This window comes from Perca fluviatilis, unplaced genomic scaffold, assembly GCF_010015445.1.
Source record: "Perca fluviatilis unplaced genomic scaffold, GENO_Pfluv_1.0 PFLUV_unplaced_scaf_12, whole genome shotgun sequence".
In the NCBI taxonomy this organism is placed as follows: Eukaryota; Metazoa; Chordata; class Actinopteri; order Perciformes; family Percidae; genus Perca; species Perca fluviatilis.
Genome location: NW_024375525.1, coordinates 57,814 through 74,411, shown reverse-complemented (window position 1 = coordinate 74,411; position 16,598 = coordinate 57,814). Strand labels below are relative to the sequence as shown.

Genomic DNA, 16,598 nt, shown 5'->3' with positions numbered 1-16,598 from the left:
ACCCAGAGGGATATCAGCCTTTCAGAATCGGCGGCTAAATGTCCAGCATCTCGGAGGGGGACGAGGCTGGCGGAAGAAAGACCCGGCGCCTCACTAACGAGGCACTGACCCGACACCTTCACCACGGTGAAACGGTACCACGGGAGTGGATTCTATATCACTGTCCACCGGAGACATTTGTTGCCGCTGTTCGTAAAGTGCTACCAACACACAGCAGCGCATCTGTAGTAGGGTTTAGCGAAGCTGCGAGAGCTGGACTTAGAGGATTTGATCTGCGACTTTGCAAAGAAAAAGACAAGAAATTAGAACTTCTAAAGGTAAGAGCTATTATGCTATCTGTAAATTGAGTAGGTTAATATAATCTGTTGTGACCGTGTGACCAGATAATGTACATATTTTGTTTAGTTTATTGAAATGCCATGCATATCAGACGTATTGCATCATAATTTTGTGATGCTGCTATAGGCCTCGTGTGAGACTTAGTTGTCAGTGCAGTAGCCTATATGTTGGCCTTTGCAGTTTGTGAAGTAGCAGCTGACTAAGTGACTGTTATTTTGCAACCTGCGCTCAGCTGTGTTGTGTGATGGTATTGTTGTATCTTCAGTCAATCACGTTTCAGAATTACTATTGTGCTTTCTGCTTGGGTGATTTTTTAGTGAGTACTATATCGCCATAGTCTTGAACCATACAACGCTTTGGTATGATTTAATTAATTGTAACACTGTATTGTGATGTGTGAGTCAGATGGCAGTACTTGGTTTATTGAACTGGAAAGGCATACTTGACGCCTGCTCAGCTGGACTAGTCATTCATCTTTTATTATTTTTTATTCGATAGTGACAGTGGATAGACAGGAACGGGGGAGAGAGAGAGAGGGAATGACACGCAGCAAAGGGCGCAGGTCGGATTTAAACCTGGCCGCTGCAAAGGAATCTTTGACCAGTAGTGATTGGCATGTGATTTAGTGCCTATATAGTTCGCCCGTGCAGTATATAGCAGTATGTAGCCTACTTCATGGGGGTGGGGGGGCAGAGGGAGAGTTGTTCTGCCGCACCCCGCCAGCACCCCGCACCCCTGCTGGAAATGACTTCCCGCGCCTCTGGAGACTAGACGAGAGAGCAAAGCAGGGTAGGCTACGGGAGGAGAGGGAGAGAAATGTGACCGCCTTCGTAGAGAGCCAGAAGAGAGTGAATGTCAAATGGTATTATAACTTTTTACTATATTAGGATGTCATTAAAAGTCAAAAGAACAGTTTGATGACATAGTCTTTATCGACAACGTTTCATTCATGGGATTATTCTGGTGCCGCTTGAAATTCTACCGGATGTTTCTAATTTTCAGCAGGGTGTCTGTCCCCTTGCTCTGTCTCTGTGTTGGTGTTCTAACCTCTGGTGGATCTGTGAGGACTATGGTTACCTGCTCCTCAGATCTCTGAAGGGTAAATCCAGACAGCTAGCTAGACTATCTGTCCAATCTGAGTTTTCTGTTGCACGACTAAAACTTCTTTTGAACGTACACGTTCCACCAAAACAAGTTCCTTCCTGAGACTATTTAGCAGAGGCACCGTGGCTCCGTCTGGAGCTTAGCACGGCCCAAGACGATTGTGATTGGTTTAAAGGAATATGCCACCGTTTGTTGAAATAGTTCTTATCACGGTCTCCCCTGGCTGTAGATAGGTGGGCCAACACATTTTTTATCTCAGTGCAAGTAATTAGGTTGTTTTTTTGTCTTGTGTTGGCTCACTTTTACTCACAACATGCTAACCGGCAACATAGGATTCCATTCACTATGCTAAGCTAACTAGCGGCGGCGCTGCCGGTGTTGCACCGGACTAAAACGATGCATGCACAAAAAATAGTTTGGCCCACAGCTAGGGGAGACCGGGATAAGTCCTATTTCAACAAACGGTGGCGTATCCCTTTAAAGGGGTGATACAATGATTATATAGGGTATTTCACACTGTTCCTTAAGGTCTCCTAATGGGGTATGTAACATTGGTAGCTACTGCACTACTGGGGCTCAGGGCTGTTTGGGTGGCTGCCGGCATAACGATAATAGATTTACAGTCACAGCACTTATATCACAGCAACCCCAAGGTCTTACAAAGCTAACAGTTATGTCCGGCATTTTTGTGAATGTGAGGGTTCTTGTTAGGAGGAGCAGCTAGCTAGCAATGCGTCCCATTCAATACAATAAGAAAAGATCACAGCTAGCTAGCTAGCTACACTCTCGGCATAACTATAATATATTTACAGTTTGAATTTGGTGACGCCACTTATAGCTACGCCAAGGTCTTATAAAGCTAACAGTTTTGTTCAATTTCAATTTAAGGCATTTTTGTGAACGTGAGGGGTCTCGTTAGCTGCTAGTGTCAATTCAATGCTATGGGTAAAGAGCACGTATAGCTAGCTATACGTTCGGCATAACTAGAGTATATTTACATTTTGAATTTCGTCACGGCATGTATATCACAGCTACCCCAAGGTCATAGAAAGCTTAGCTAACACTTTTGTCCGATTTCAATTTAAGGCTTTTTTGTGTGTACTTCTTACATTGTGTATTCAGACTAAAGAGGTGGTAATACAATCTAATAAAAACAGAGATTAATAATTCATTAAGATTAGCATGTTTAGTATTTGTTAAACGTGTTTTAAATGGGTGATAGAATGATTATATAGAGTATTTCACACTGTTCCTTATGGTCTCCTAATGGGGTATGTAACATTGGTTGGGCTGAAAATGGCCTGGTTGATATATTATTGGCCCTTATGCATCCCTGTGTTTTGGCTCTATTTGTAACAAGAGCTTTTCTTCCAAATATGGTATGGTCATGAATATTTAGATGAGCTGCGCGCTGATTGGTTGAGCGAATTGCCATACGCAGACATTATAGAAGCAACAGAATCTCATATTCCAGACACTGCAATGTTTCATTACCAAATTCACTTCTGAGACTTTTTTATGTGAGAAATCAACTATATAAAGCTCAAATATGGGCCGTTTTACGAAAATTGATGCCTAATTGCAAATATGGTAAGACTGTGTGTTGGACTTCAGCGGCGGTGCTGCTGCCTGGCCGCCTGGCCTGCCTTCCTTCACAGACCCCGGCCTGCTGTGAGCTCCGTTAGGCTGGCAGCCCTGACAGAGCTCCAGGGCCTGTAACTCCCCTCTTCCTGCTAGCTAAATGGCCCGTTGTGTGAGAGTGAGAGCACGGTCAGCGAGCTTGTTACACCAGCAATCTCTTACCACATGTTACACACAATGTCACGCCACTTAGCTATACAACATCTAAATGTCTTATAAACCTAACAACGGTGTCCGATTTCAAGTTAATTAATATTTGTGAAGTTTAGCTAGGTGTTTCGTTAGCTGCGACTGTCCCTTCAATCCTATCTATGTGTAGCTACAAATCACAGCTAGTTAGCTTAATTTTTGGTCGTAATTCGAGTATATTTACAGTTTGAATTTTGTCACGCCAGTTATACAACATCTAACTAAATATCTTATAAAGCTTACAACGGTGTCCAATTTCAAGTTAATTAATATTTGTGAAGTTTAGCTAGGTGTTTCGTCAGCTGCGACTGTCCCTTCATAGCTGTGTGTAGCTAAAAAAATAAGGGATAGTTAGCTTCATTTTCGGCGTAATTATTATTAGAGTATATTTACAGTTTGAATTTCGTCACGCCACTTATACAACATCTAACTAAATGTCTTATAAAGCTAACAACAAAATTTGCAATTAGACATACATTTTTGTAAAACGGCCCATATATGAGCTTTACATGGTTGATTTATCGCATAAAAAAGTTTCAGAAGTGAATTTTGTAATGGAATAGCAGAGATCTGCGTGACCTAGCTAGATTCAGAAGACTACCTGATCTCAGGTCAGTTGTGTAGCCTATGTAAATGTACTACCTGATCTCAGGTCAGTTGTGTAGCCTATGTAAATGTTCTACCTGATCTCAGGTCAGTTGTGTAGCCTATGTAAATGTTGGGGCGACTGTTCTCTTAATACACCCATGGGCTGACAAAGGTTCCGGATTTTGAGACGCTTGCGTAAGCAACTCAGCTTTGTTGAGATTCGCCCGTTTTCAGCGGCAGTTTCAAAATATGAGATTTTCATAGTAAAGGGGTGTCAATGGGATTTTGAGCTCAAATGTATACTATTTACCCACCGAACTCGTTATTCAACTATGACATATACAACTATCACCCCTTTAAGAGATGTTGATTCAACTTATTATAAATTTTGGAGGCTGGTATTTGTGGTGCAGTTTAACTGTAAAACAGACAGTGAAAAGAAAACAAGCCTTTTGGAAACTCTTATGAAGAACATGGAGGAACTTGAGAAAGAAAAAGATCAGTTGTTGGAGGAGTCCTTTCAGCATTTCGCCAATCTGGAGCAGATCACCCTGAATGTTAATTTACTGTCCACTTATGTCCACTTGGACTTCCTGATTGAGAAGATGAATGAGAGAAGAGACACAGAGAAGAAGAAGAAGAAGAAACTGGAAGAGATGAAAAGTAAAATGGACAAAGATAAAAGGAATAAAAGCACGGATGCGTTACATGTGTGGTCAACTAGCAGCAGCTGGTAAAACAAAGAAGCAATGACCTAGATGAACAGAATCACTGAGAGCAGACAGCTTTGTATTCTGATGATCAAATGTGTTTCATTACAGTTAAATTATGTGTGATGTTGATTAAATAACTACAAAATAGAATTAAAATGTAATTGCCTTTTATATGTTAAATGTGTAATTCCTGGAAACAGTGTCCTCTGTGGTGTAATAACTGTTACTGTTTGATCTTCACCAAAAGTTACTTCACTGAACAGATTAGAGAACAGCTCTGGTTTTACATGTAGTGAGGACCCCCCTGCTGTTTAATGTTGAGTACAGCAGCTCCCTCCCTCTATATCACTAACTCAACTCTGATAGTGTTGCACACAAATAGTTTTATACTTCTTTAGCTTTTTGTGTAAGTTTTATGTTTTATGTGCTTTACAGTCAAATCCTACTTTGTAGTACAGGCCTCTGGCCTGTGATGTTACTGTGATGTTGACAAAAGTAAACTGGTTGTAGGACAGTAAAAAGTGTTGTCTGAATAATCTTTCGGCCCATAACCTAAACAAATATTAATGTGTGTACTTCTAACATTGTGTATTCAGACTACATAGGTGGTATATTGTATATTGTGGGCATTAGGTGATTATATATGTGGCTTTGTCTTTTAACCACACCTCTTTAACTTGGCAGTCAAACAGCACTTTTAAATATAAACATGACGAAACATGATTTTTACATCATAAGTGATACCATTATGTTGTTCCTACAGAGCCCAGCCATGTCAGCAGTGAGACCCGGCCTCGTCGGTCTGACCCCCCTGCTGGTGAAGTGGAGAGCTCCATTGTGACTTGTTCCAGTGAGGGAGACATTGGGCAAGATCTGACAACAGACACAAACAAGCTGAATCCAGGAGAGTCTAACTCTCTCCAGGTTTCTGTCCATACAAGTAAGTCAAATAAAATCATAATTGCAATAAAAAAAAAATTGAAGAATGAATTTTCAAAATAAACTCACAACTGGTTATGCAGAGCAACATACAGTCTATGAGGGCAACAGTACGGTGGCCCTGAGAGGCCACAACACGCAACATTAAGAAAATGCACACAAATAGATCACAGCCCGCAACTAAAAGAAAAGCCATGCAAATAAAAAAAAACGCATGCGAATAAAACACAGCACGCAACTAAAAGAAAACGCACACAAATAAACCACAGCACGCAACTAAAAGAAAATGCACGCAAATAAAACACAACACAACGGAAGTGTTTCCAGGGGACACTTTTAAGTGATGCACACATGCCTCAACCATTGCCGTTTCCGGTACATAGACAGACACACAAAAGGACAATTTTAACCATTTTTGCCAATTTATTCATCACTAAATTCACATCTGAGAATGTTTTAGGCAAGAAATTAACTGTTTACATTTCGAATATAGGCAGTCTTGTGAAAATCGTTGCCGAATTGACAATTTGCCTCAAAGTTTTCGGAGTTGAGAAGCTCTATAAAGTGACGGGACAGCCAGCAGCGCCTGCCGGGGATGGCAGCTCGTTGCTCGGCCAGGAATGATGAAACTTATAAACAACAACAAAAATATTTACGTCATAAATAATGGCATAAGACATGAAACCTGTCATGAACATGAAGAGTCTCTATTATTGTTTATGGCTGTCGTGAATAAGTGTCATTCTGTAAATAATGACACTTTTAATGCATTGTTTGAGATGTTTGTGTTATGACTAGGGCTGTCAATCGATAAAAAAATGTAATCTAATTACTTACATACTCTGTGATTAATTAATCTAAATTAATCACACATCATTTTTGCTGTGAAAGTATTTTAAATAATTCAATTCCAATGAATCAATGAATAATCAGCATTAGTGACATCAAAGTAAAAAAAAAAACAAACTCTTTCTATTATAATTTTTTACTGTTCAAATAATGGCCATAACAATCAACAATATGACCTAATATGCTGAGGAAATACATTCTAAATTGCTTTAGGAATAGGGTTGGGCATCGTTTGTTAAAAGTGGTACTTTTAAAATGGTGCCAGTGCCTAAACGGTGCCTGAACCGATAATTTTTAATAAAGTAAAAAAAAAAGAAAGAAGGGTAAGAAGTAGTAAACAACAGTTGGGGACATTATTGCGCCAAGGCCATATTGTCAAAATTAAATGATTTAAAAAATAATGTAATAACTTTAAAAATTACTTATTTCACTAGTGAATTGCTGTTGACTGACAAAAACAACCACCAGATGGTAAAAGGGCATTTACAATATCCTCTACAATGAAATACAGTCAAACTTTACATTGTTTAGTGTTAGCTGTCAGCATTTTAACCATGTCACTACCATGTACACATGTTCCACCAAAACAAGTTCATTCCAGAGACTATTTAGCACCGTGGCTCCGTCCGGAGCTTAGCCCCGCCCAAGACGATTGTGATTGGTTTAAAGAAATACCAATAAACCAGAGCACGTTGTTCTCCCATCCAGTACTGCTGTGTGCATTCACCAGACCCTCCTACGCAGCGCTGTTGAGGAAGGTCTGGCAATGTGAGACTAGATATCACTGAATACAGTACTGAGGGGGTTTATGGAGTTTTGGACAGATAACATTAGCTTTAGACTACTTGTTGCTAAAGTAACCACTAACTGTAGTTAGCTGCCATTAGCTAGATAGTTTGGTTAGCTTGGTTAGCTGTACAGCTGATTCAGACCCGAGGTGCAAGAAGCCAAACTTTGAAAGAAAACCATCTTAGTACTGTATTCTCTGTCGTAAATCTGGCATCCTCCGTAAATCAAGTTGTGTTTGTTCCCGTCCAGCCGTGTTTACTGAGAGCTTTGATAACTGTAACGGCGAGCAACTTTACTCTTAACTTGCCTTTCTCTGCCTCTAATTTGCTTATCCTGGTACTTTTACACTAACCAATCTCACTCCTCACTCCTAATCTCACTCCTCTAAACCTAACCAATCCAACCAACGGAGGCAACAAGTACTAGCCAATCAGAGGCTAGGGAGGCTTGTTGCATTGCGGATATTGATTAGCATTTACAGTAGCTGATAGTGCTGAATGTGAGTTACGTTTATCCATCATGCTAACTGTTTAGCTGACTCTGGCGTGACTGGGAGCTTTCAGTGAACACAGCCCGAGAGTTTGCTGGACTGGTTCCAAAACAGACTCTGATACTGCTAGGGAGCTTTACGACAGGGAAAACAGTACTGAGATGGTTTTCTTCTTGTTTTGGCTCCTTGCACCCTGGGCTCAGTTAATTGGAAAGCTTTACAGCTAACTAAATGACAGCAGCTAACTACAGTTAGTGGTTACCTTAACAACAAGTAGCCTAAAGATGAGGTTCAACTTCAAGCACTTTATTGTATTGTAACAACATGAATTACTTTGCTGACAACCCAAGGGGTCATTAAAAGTGATAAAATGGATGTTCGTGGTACTGGAACAATTAAATAAATATAAATAAATATGTAAGTCTATATAGAATAACATATACTGTAAAATAACATAAGATAATAACATAAGCTAAAAATATAAGTTAAAGTTAACTAATAAAATGTATAAATAAGATTTATATATGAATAAAAGCTAAGCTAATATAAATAGGAGCTAACCATACGTGAACAAGTTATGTTTCTGGAAGAGCATTATTTGTTGACAGCAGTAGGAACAGTACTCACCCAAACTGTAATCCAATATGAAAGATACAGATAAATTAGAATCTAATGAAATTTGAATCAACACCACTCAAAACAACATAACATTGTGAAGGTTGGTAGAATGCAAGACTGTTGTATTAGACTACATTTGCTTTAGGTGGACCTAATACACTGTCAACTGAGTATATGTTAAAATTAAGTTTGATCGATGCTATGGAATATTGAAATAACCAGTGATGGGATTTATTTAATTTTCATGTCTACAGAGACACACCTAGAAGGCCTATTGGAGGATCTGGGGTTGGAGCAGCACTACAAAGAGAAGCTATCCCTGAGCACAATACTTCAGATTGATAAGAAGACCATTACTGATGAACTTGCAAACTGTAATTCAGATCTTCCATGGCATTTTCTGAAGAAACTGATGATGGTTAATGTGACAGCTAGGAATGTGAAATGTACATCAGTATGTAACTATGATGATCCGTTAGGGAATGCAGAGTTAGATCTTGATAATCTGGTCAACACTCTATATTCAGGTGACATGCTAAACCCCCTTGACATGATCACTGCTCTCTTTCTGTGTTCTGATGGTTTTGTACGGCAGGAAATGGCCCTCAAAATGTCCATGTGTCAGTTTTCTGTGCCTCTGTTGCTTCCTAATTGTGACACAAAGAAGTGCACACTCATGCTTTGGGCCATGAGAGATATTGTTAAAAAGTACAGACCTCAGTCTCTTTTACAATCCAAGGGCTTCATTGAACAAAGAATTGTTCTCTCTGAACTTCCAATGATATCTTTTGTGAGACTGGGTGAAATCTCAATGTCCAAGTCAGAGATCCTCAATAAGCTTCTGAGCAATCCCCAGCAATACCATGATATCTTTGTTCATCATAATATGGAGTGTGGTGACAGTCCAAGGAAAATATCCGATGGACTGGCTGAAATAACTTGGTACCTTCCATGTGGGAACAAAAACATGGATGTGTTCAGTGAGCCAGTAGCGGTAGCTAACCTTCGTGGGGACATTGCTTTGTTTGAAACACAATTTTCTTTTTTGTGTCAGACATCTGCAGCAGTTTTTGTGTTCTTTGACACTTTGGACTCTGGATGTAAGCTACTTACCAACCAACCACAACACAAGGCACAGCTCTTCTTTGTGGGTAACCATAAAAGCAAGCATTTTAATATGAATGCTCTAAAGAAGTTAGCAACCCAGTTGGGCTTAACTAATAGCAACATCCTTTTGAAGGGTAAAGGCATCAATGATGCAGACTTTGTCAAAATCCTGCAGAAAACAGTCAGCAGTGTTGTTCAGAACACAAAGATGAAGATGGGAATTGAGCAGATGGCGGCCCACGCCGCATGACCGGCCTGGGAATCTCGGTTGATGAAGACTCTCCAGAGTGCCAGGATGCAAAGAAAAATGCAGATGAGATCACTGCAGAAATTCAAAATATCCTTAAATACAAAGAAGCTCAGCTACCCTTGCAAGGCCAAATATGGAAGGACGTGACTTACTTAGAGAAGGAAGAATTCCGGCTTCGAAAAGTTGGAACTGAGGACATAGAAAAATACAAAAGTGATCTTCAGGTAAAGAAAACAAAACTTAGGGGAAAACAGAACTCTTATGACATGTCAAATGCAATGACATGTTTCATCAAAGCAATATCAAGCCCAGGGATAGAGAGGAGCTATTTCCTGAAATGGATGCGAATGAACCTCGATAATGTGTCCCGAGAAAAACTGTCTGGTCTCAGGGAGCAGTACAAAGAAAAACGCAAAAGTTCTGAGAACAAAGAGGAGATCAAAGACATTGACAGACAACTTTCCAACAGCTCACTGGGGACTGAACACTTCTTCCGTGAAATGGGTCAGATCTATGAAGCTTCACTTTTCCCTTCCAGAAACCTATCACGTCAACAATTACAGCATCTGCCCAAACTTTGTGCAGAATTGTTACGTGATGGATTCCCTCTTGAGCTTGTAGATGGAGATGCATCCAACATACCTCTCCGATGGGTGAGTGACGTTCTCTCTCAGCTCAATAACTTGGTGCCTCCAGAGAGCAAGATACTGGTAGTCACAGTCCTTGGAGTTCAGAGCACAGGAAAGTCCACTCTCCTCAACACCATGTTTGGAGTGCAGTTTGCAGTCAGCAGTGGCCGATGCACTCGAGGTGCCTTTATGTTGCTCATCAGAATCAATGAAGATCTTAAAAAAGAACTCAACTGTGACTTCATGGTGATCATTGACACTGAGGGCTTGAAGTCACCAGAGCTTGCACAACTGGACAATAGCCATGAGCACGACAACGAGCTTGCAACACTTGTTGTGGGGCTGAGTGATATCACCATCATCAATATTGCAATGGAGAATTCAACAGAAATGAAGGACATCCTACAAATAGTTGTGCATGCCTTCCTCAGAATGACAGCGGTTGGCAAAAAGCCAAAATGTCAGTTTGTTCACCAGAATGTGTCAGATGTTTCAGCCCATGAGAAGAACTCACGAGACAGGGAACTGCTCTTGCAACAGTTAGATGAGATGACCCAGGCAGCAGCCAAAATGGAAAAGAAAGAGGAGAACAAGAGCTTCACTGATGTGATGGAGTACAGTCCAGACACTGGGAACTGGTACATTCCTGGACTGTGGAATGGAAACCCACCAATGGCACCAGTCAATGCAGGGTACAGCGAAGCTGTATATGAGCTCAAGAAGAACATAATCCAAATTTTGGGAAGTGGTGAGTCATCTGCTAATAATATCTTGGAGTTTACAGAGTGGATGAAAAGCCTGTGGAATGCAGTAAAGCACGAAAACTTCATCTTCAGCTTCAGAAACAGCCTAGTGGCTGATGCATACATGAGGCTCTGCACAGAATTCAACAACTGGGAATGGGAATTCAAAAAAGAAATGTACACATGGGTGACAAAATCTGAAACAAGAATTTCCAACTACGGTACAGTTGCTGGGAAATCTGAGGCATCTGACATGAACAAACTTCTCACAGATTTGAAAAGTGAAGCTTACACAGTGTTGTCTAAATGGGAGACAACACTCCTTGACAATCTGACAGAGTACTTCAAGAAAACCGAGGGTCATGTCTATCTAGTTGAACAATACAGAGAGGAGTTTGCAAACAGTGCAAAGAGCCTTAGACGAGAAATGGAGCGCTCTGTATTTAATCAACTCACAGCAGCATCTGACATCAGACAGGGAATGACAGAAGTTGATAGAATCAAGGAGAACCACACAAAAGAATTAGAGGGGAGAGTAATTAGACTGATTGAAAAATGTCGGGAGAAAAAAGTCCAGATGACAGACAAAGAGCTCGACAAAGAATTTGATAAGATGTGGAATCAAATAGTAAATGAACTATCCTTTCCTGAACAAAAGGCCACAGATGTCATTGCAAGTGTGTCCCACCACCTGAGAGAAAATCTAGCACATAAGGGGAGTCATGTTTGTGAATTATTAAGTAAAAAGAACCTGAAAGATTGTGGACTGGAGCCTTTTACATACACAGGGGCAGGATGGTACGAGAAGGGTATACACACAGTCAGCAAGATGTTCAACTTTAAAGATCACGTGAAGGCTTTGCAAAACCTAGCTGATCATATCATAAAGGACTGCACACAGTTTGTGACTGAAAAACTGGAAAAAAAGAACAATTACCATGATACCTACATCCAGGAGATCCTACACATGATTGATGACAGGCTGCAAAACAATCAGGATGTTAAGAAAGACAGAGAGATCGAGTTTGAAGTTTCTCTGAAACAGCACATCTGTGGATTTGCAGCCAGACAGTTTCAGAAACTGCATGAAGAGTTCATACAAAGGAATGATCCAAAACAATGTCTGAATCAAAACAAAGAAAAGTTTCGAGCTGATTTTAAAGATGTGTTCAACAACCGAGACCAGTGCCAGAAGAAGGCAGAAGAATTCACCAACCGCTGCTTAAAGCCTGCAGTCGAAGACTTTGTCAGCCGTTCCTTGGGTCCTGATATCATTGGTGAAATGTTGACAAGCCAGCAGTTCAGCACACGCATGTTCTTCCAGTATTCAGTTTTACTGGATTTGCTCTCAAAGGATGACTTTAAAAACTATCAGAGCTATATTTGCTCATATGAGGAGTATGTGAAGAAATGGATACTCGATCAAATAGAGAAACGCTTCTCAAATCAGTCTATGTTGTTTAAGTTTGAGGATCAACATCTCCAGTCAAGTGTCAGAAACATAAATAATGCCATCAACAAAGCTAAAACAGAAAAGAGTGGCAACTTGAAGACATTCGTTAAAAATGTCTGTCAGGAACTTGGTGATAAACTGGTCATTTCCCAGGATGCTTTTGGTGCTTTCATGATCCTGAACAATGCAGACCAGGAACCGTTTGCTCACTGGCTCACAGAGTGTGTGAAGGACATGGTGATCGCTCTTGGAGAAAAGTTTAAACACACTAACATCCAAATGAAACTAAAAAAACTTCATGTGAATCCTCAGGATGAGCTTTTCACCAAACTGATTGGATGTGGTCATCAGTGTCCGTTCTGCGAAGCGCCTTGTGAGGCAGGAGGAAGATCCCACACTGAGCACCAGACTTCACTACATCGGCCAGAGGGTCTGGGTAGAATCCATTTGTGTAAGACAAAAAAACTTGCCACTGACGTATGCTCTTCCTCTGTGATCAGTGACTACCGTTTTTGCTGCAAAGCTACAAATGGTGAATACCACCCTTACAAGAGTTACAGAGAGATCTTCCCAGACTGGAGAATCACTCCAGATGCAAGTCTTGAGGCATCAGACTACTGGAAATATGTAATGGCAAAGTTCAACAGGCAGTTTGCTGAAGCATATAATGCAGAGCCTGCTGATATTCCTCCAGTGTGGGAAAAGATCACTCGTGAACAAGCAGAAGCAAGCATCAAAGAGTCATTTAACATCAAGTAAGAGACTTCATGCTTTGAGATTACAGAGGTGCACGTCCTCCTCACATGGATATTTAGATCTTCTGAAAGGCTAAAGATATTATCAGTACACAGTGATTTTACCATTAAGGCTTACAAGAGGAAAATATAAGAACATCACTGCAATTAGTGCTCACTTTTACCTGAAATCATATTTAATATATTTAATAAATGATAATCTGCTTTAACTCTGTTTATGTTGAGGACACCATAAATACTATTTTGATACTTTGAGTCAGTGTACATGTTAGGTGCATTTAGTATGTTTAGTTTCTAACATGCACAGCACATTGTTTCTAGTTTGATTAAATCAGACTTTGAATTTATGTTTTTGTGGGACAGATGAAAGCCATTATATTGTCACTGAAAAGATGTGCACAGTTAATCAAATTTAATCTTTTATTTAGTGTTTCTGTCAAACATTTATATTGTTTTAATCACCACTCAGTCTTTATGTGGTATTGTCAAAATAGGACGGACCAGTTTTTTATTATTATTATCTGATTAAGTATGGTATGTGATTGTTTACTCGAAAGTAAGAATTCATTCATTTTTGTTTCTGTGAATTATCTGATGCAAAATATTCATTTTCAATGTATCAAAAGATCATTCAGTCTAAATGCCAACATGTAGGTTTTACAAGTTTTGCTTTCCTTCTCTTCTTTCTAGTTGAGTCCAATTGTGTTACTCAAAAATTTTTAAATTGTGTTTGTTTTCAATTAAGTATCTGGTTCCAAATATAAAAATGTTTTATGTCTTTTATTCTGAATTTAGAATGTTTGTTTTTGGTTCTGCAACGTATCAAATGCCACATATTTACAAATGTAATCACCTTTTATATGTTAAATGTGTAATTCCTGGAAACAGTTCCTCTATGGTGTAATAACTGTTACTGTTTGATCTTGTAGTTTATATCACTAACTGAAGTCAGATCACAAATACATTTATCATTCTTAAGTTTTCTTTGTGTAATTTTAATGTTTTAATATTTCTCTAACGTGCTGTTCAGTAGATTAAAGGCTGTGATTTATTCTGATGTTAGTGTGATGTTGACAGAAGTAAACTGGTGGTGGGAGAGTAACACATCACTGACATTAATAAATATTCATATAAAGATGTTAAACATGTTTCCTCATCTTGTTAATCAGTTTGTTCAGAGGATGTTACAGAACTGAACTCAGACAGAAATATTCTGCTCAACTTTCACACTTCAGCCATGAAATCTAATGGACTTTCATTTGATGTATATTATAATCAATATATGTGATTATATATTATAGACCCTTGTGTCTTCATGTGTATCCATGCTTAATGACTAGTTGTAATATTTCAGAAGACTCTGGCCATGTGGAAACATGTTGATCATTTCATGTACATTTATTTTTCATTTTGAGTGATTCAATGTATTTACAGTATATATTGGGACCGAGGGTAGTGTGAGTGGTGACTGGTAGCTGGAGAGGTACCAGTCATCCTCCTGGAAACTACCTAACTGATCGCTGTGCTGTGCATGTTAATCCATATCAATGTATGTCTATATATCATGACTGATGCAGTTTTCTGTCAAATATTAATAAAATGTCTGCTTGAAATGAGTTTGCTCAGAGTGTCTTCACTGGATCATCAGCAGCTTTTTGAGTCTGTTGAACTTTCTGCTCAACTTTCTTCAATACATGACAATTTGTCTTTGTTGTACCATTTTATTTCATAGACTTAGTCCTAGCCTCACTAGAAACACTGATATATATTCACATAAAATAGCGTATACACTTGAAATTAAAATTCTGAATATGTTGATGTGTTGAATCATTGAATGTGAATCAGTCTAATAAAGTTCAGGTCAAACACAATAAAACTTGTGATGTTTAGTATTTGATATCAAACATTGTTGATATAAAATAATTGGAGGACGTAGAGACAGAAACTCACCACCTTTTGGTAATGTTTCCTTTCATGTTTCAGTTGTACCTCGAGATATGATCAGCCAATCAGAAAGCACTCCTATTATTATTTTGTTTAACAATAATTGTGTTGTCTTCCTGTCGACAGCTTTTTGTCATTCTGGGTAAAAAATGAAAACCTTTTTGTTTTCCAATTTTTTGGTTTTTCTACACTGTTTTGAAGCTTTTTTTCCCACAATTCTTTTGTCACTTTTTCCGATGTCTGCCGATTTTAGTGTTTTTTTAAGTTTGTGTAGTTTTTTTATCAAGTTTTTGAAACCTTTTCTGACTTTTTCTGGCACTTTTTTTTTCCAAATTCTTTGTCTGATGTCTGTCGGTTGTTGTTTTTTTACTTTTTTAAGCATTTTGTCACTTTTTTCAACGTATCAATTTTTTCAAATGCTATAAAATCTAATAAAATACCCTGATCATTTATTTTACACTAAAAAACATTGTATGGAATCATCCACATTATTTCTTTTGGACAATTTGTTGAAAGAAACCCACATTTTTGATAAAGACTTTTTGAAAATGGGTCAAATTTGACCGAGGACAACAGGAGGGATAAATACAGAAGATAATCAGTTTGGGAGTCTGATAACTGATGATGTGAAACAGAGTTTATTATCCAATCAGAAAGAAGATTTGAACATGTTTTATTTGGTGACTCCTTTTGTCTCAGTGAGCTTCTCTGTTTCTATTTAGTATTTTATTGGTTGTTATGCTGATTATGTTTCATTGTTTTAAACTGGGTTGTTATTAAAAAGTGTCATTTAAATCTCTGATCTCCAACTTAACCTGCTCCCGACCAGAGGCCTGGACTACGAAGCAGGATTTGGTGTTAACGAGCTAACTTCAGGTTCACCAGGGTTTTCTGTACCACGACGGTGGATCAGTTGTTACTGGGTTCAATCACCATGGTAACTCATGGTGAACACCTAACCTGAGGCCTGTACTACTAATCCAGATCAACATGTCCTGGATCTCTTTCAGTTATCCAGCTTCACCTAACCTAACAACCGCGGTCCTGCTTAACCTGTATCACCACGCTGGTTAATAACTAGTTCAGTCAACCAATCAGGGTTTACCAATCCAGCGGTGCGCATGTTCACATAAAAGAGGTGGGGTTTACACAGCACGACCAATCACGGTTTTAGAGGCAAAATGCAGGAAGGAAAGCTGGCAAAAAAAGCTGACGCTGTTTTAGGTAAATCACAACGCCTATCATATCACTTCCAGTGATGTAGTCTACGTGATGCGACCACACCTGTAGCTATATTAATACACCGCATATTCGTAGAGATATAGCCTATAGCATTAGGTATTACTGTCTTGGTGTGAAATTTTACGTGTTTGTGTCACGGGACATACCAAACATCCTGTACCGAAAGGTTTCAGGATGAATACCGTTACAGACCTAATTGATAAATTGTAACATGAC

The 16,598-nt window shown here is 39.1% G+C and overlaps 1 pseudogene; it reads left to right on the top strand.

The window, feature by feature from the left end:
• Window positions 1–13,885, top strand: part of LOC120555039 — a 60,755-nt pseudogene extending 46,870 nt beyond the window's left edge.
• The last annotated feature ends 2,713 nt before the right edge of the window (window positions 13,886–16,598 follow it).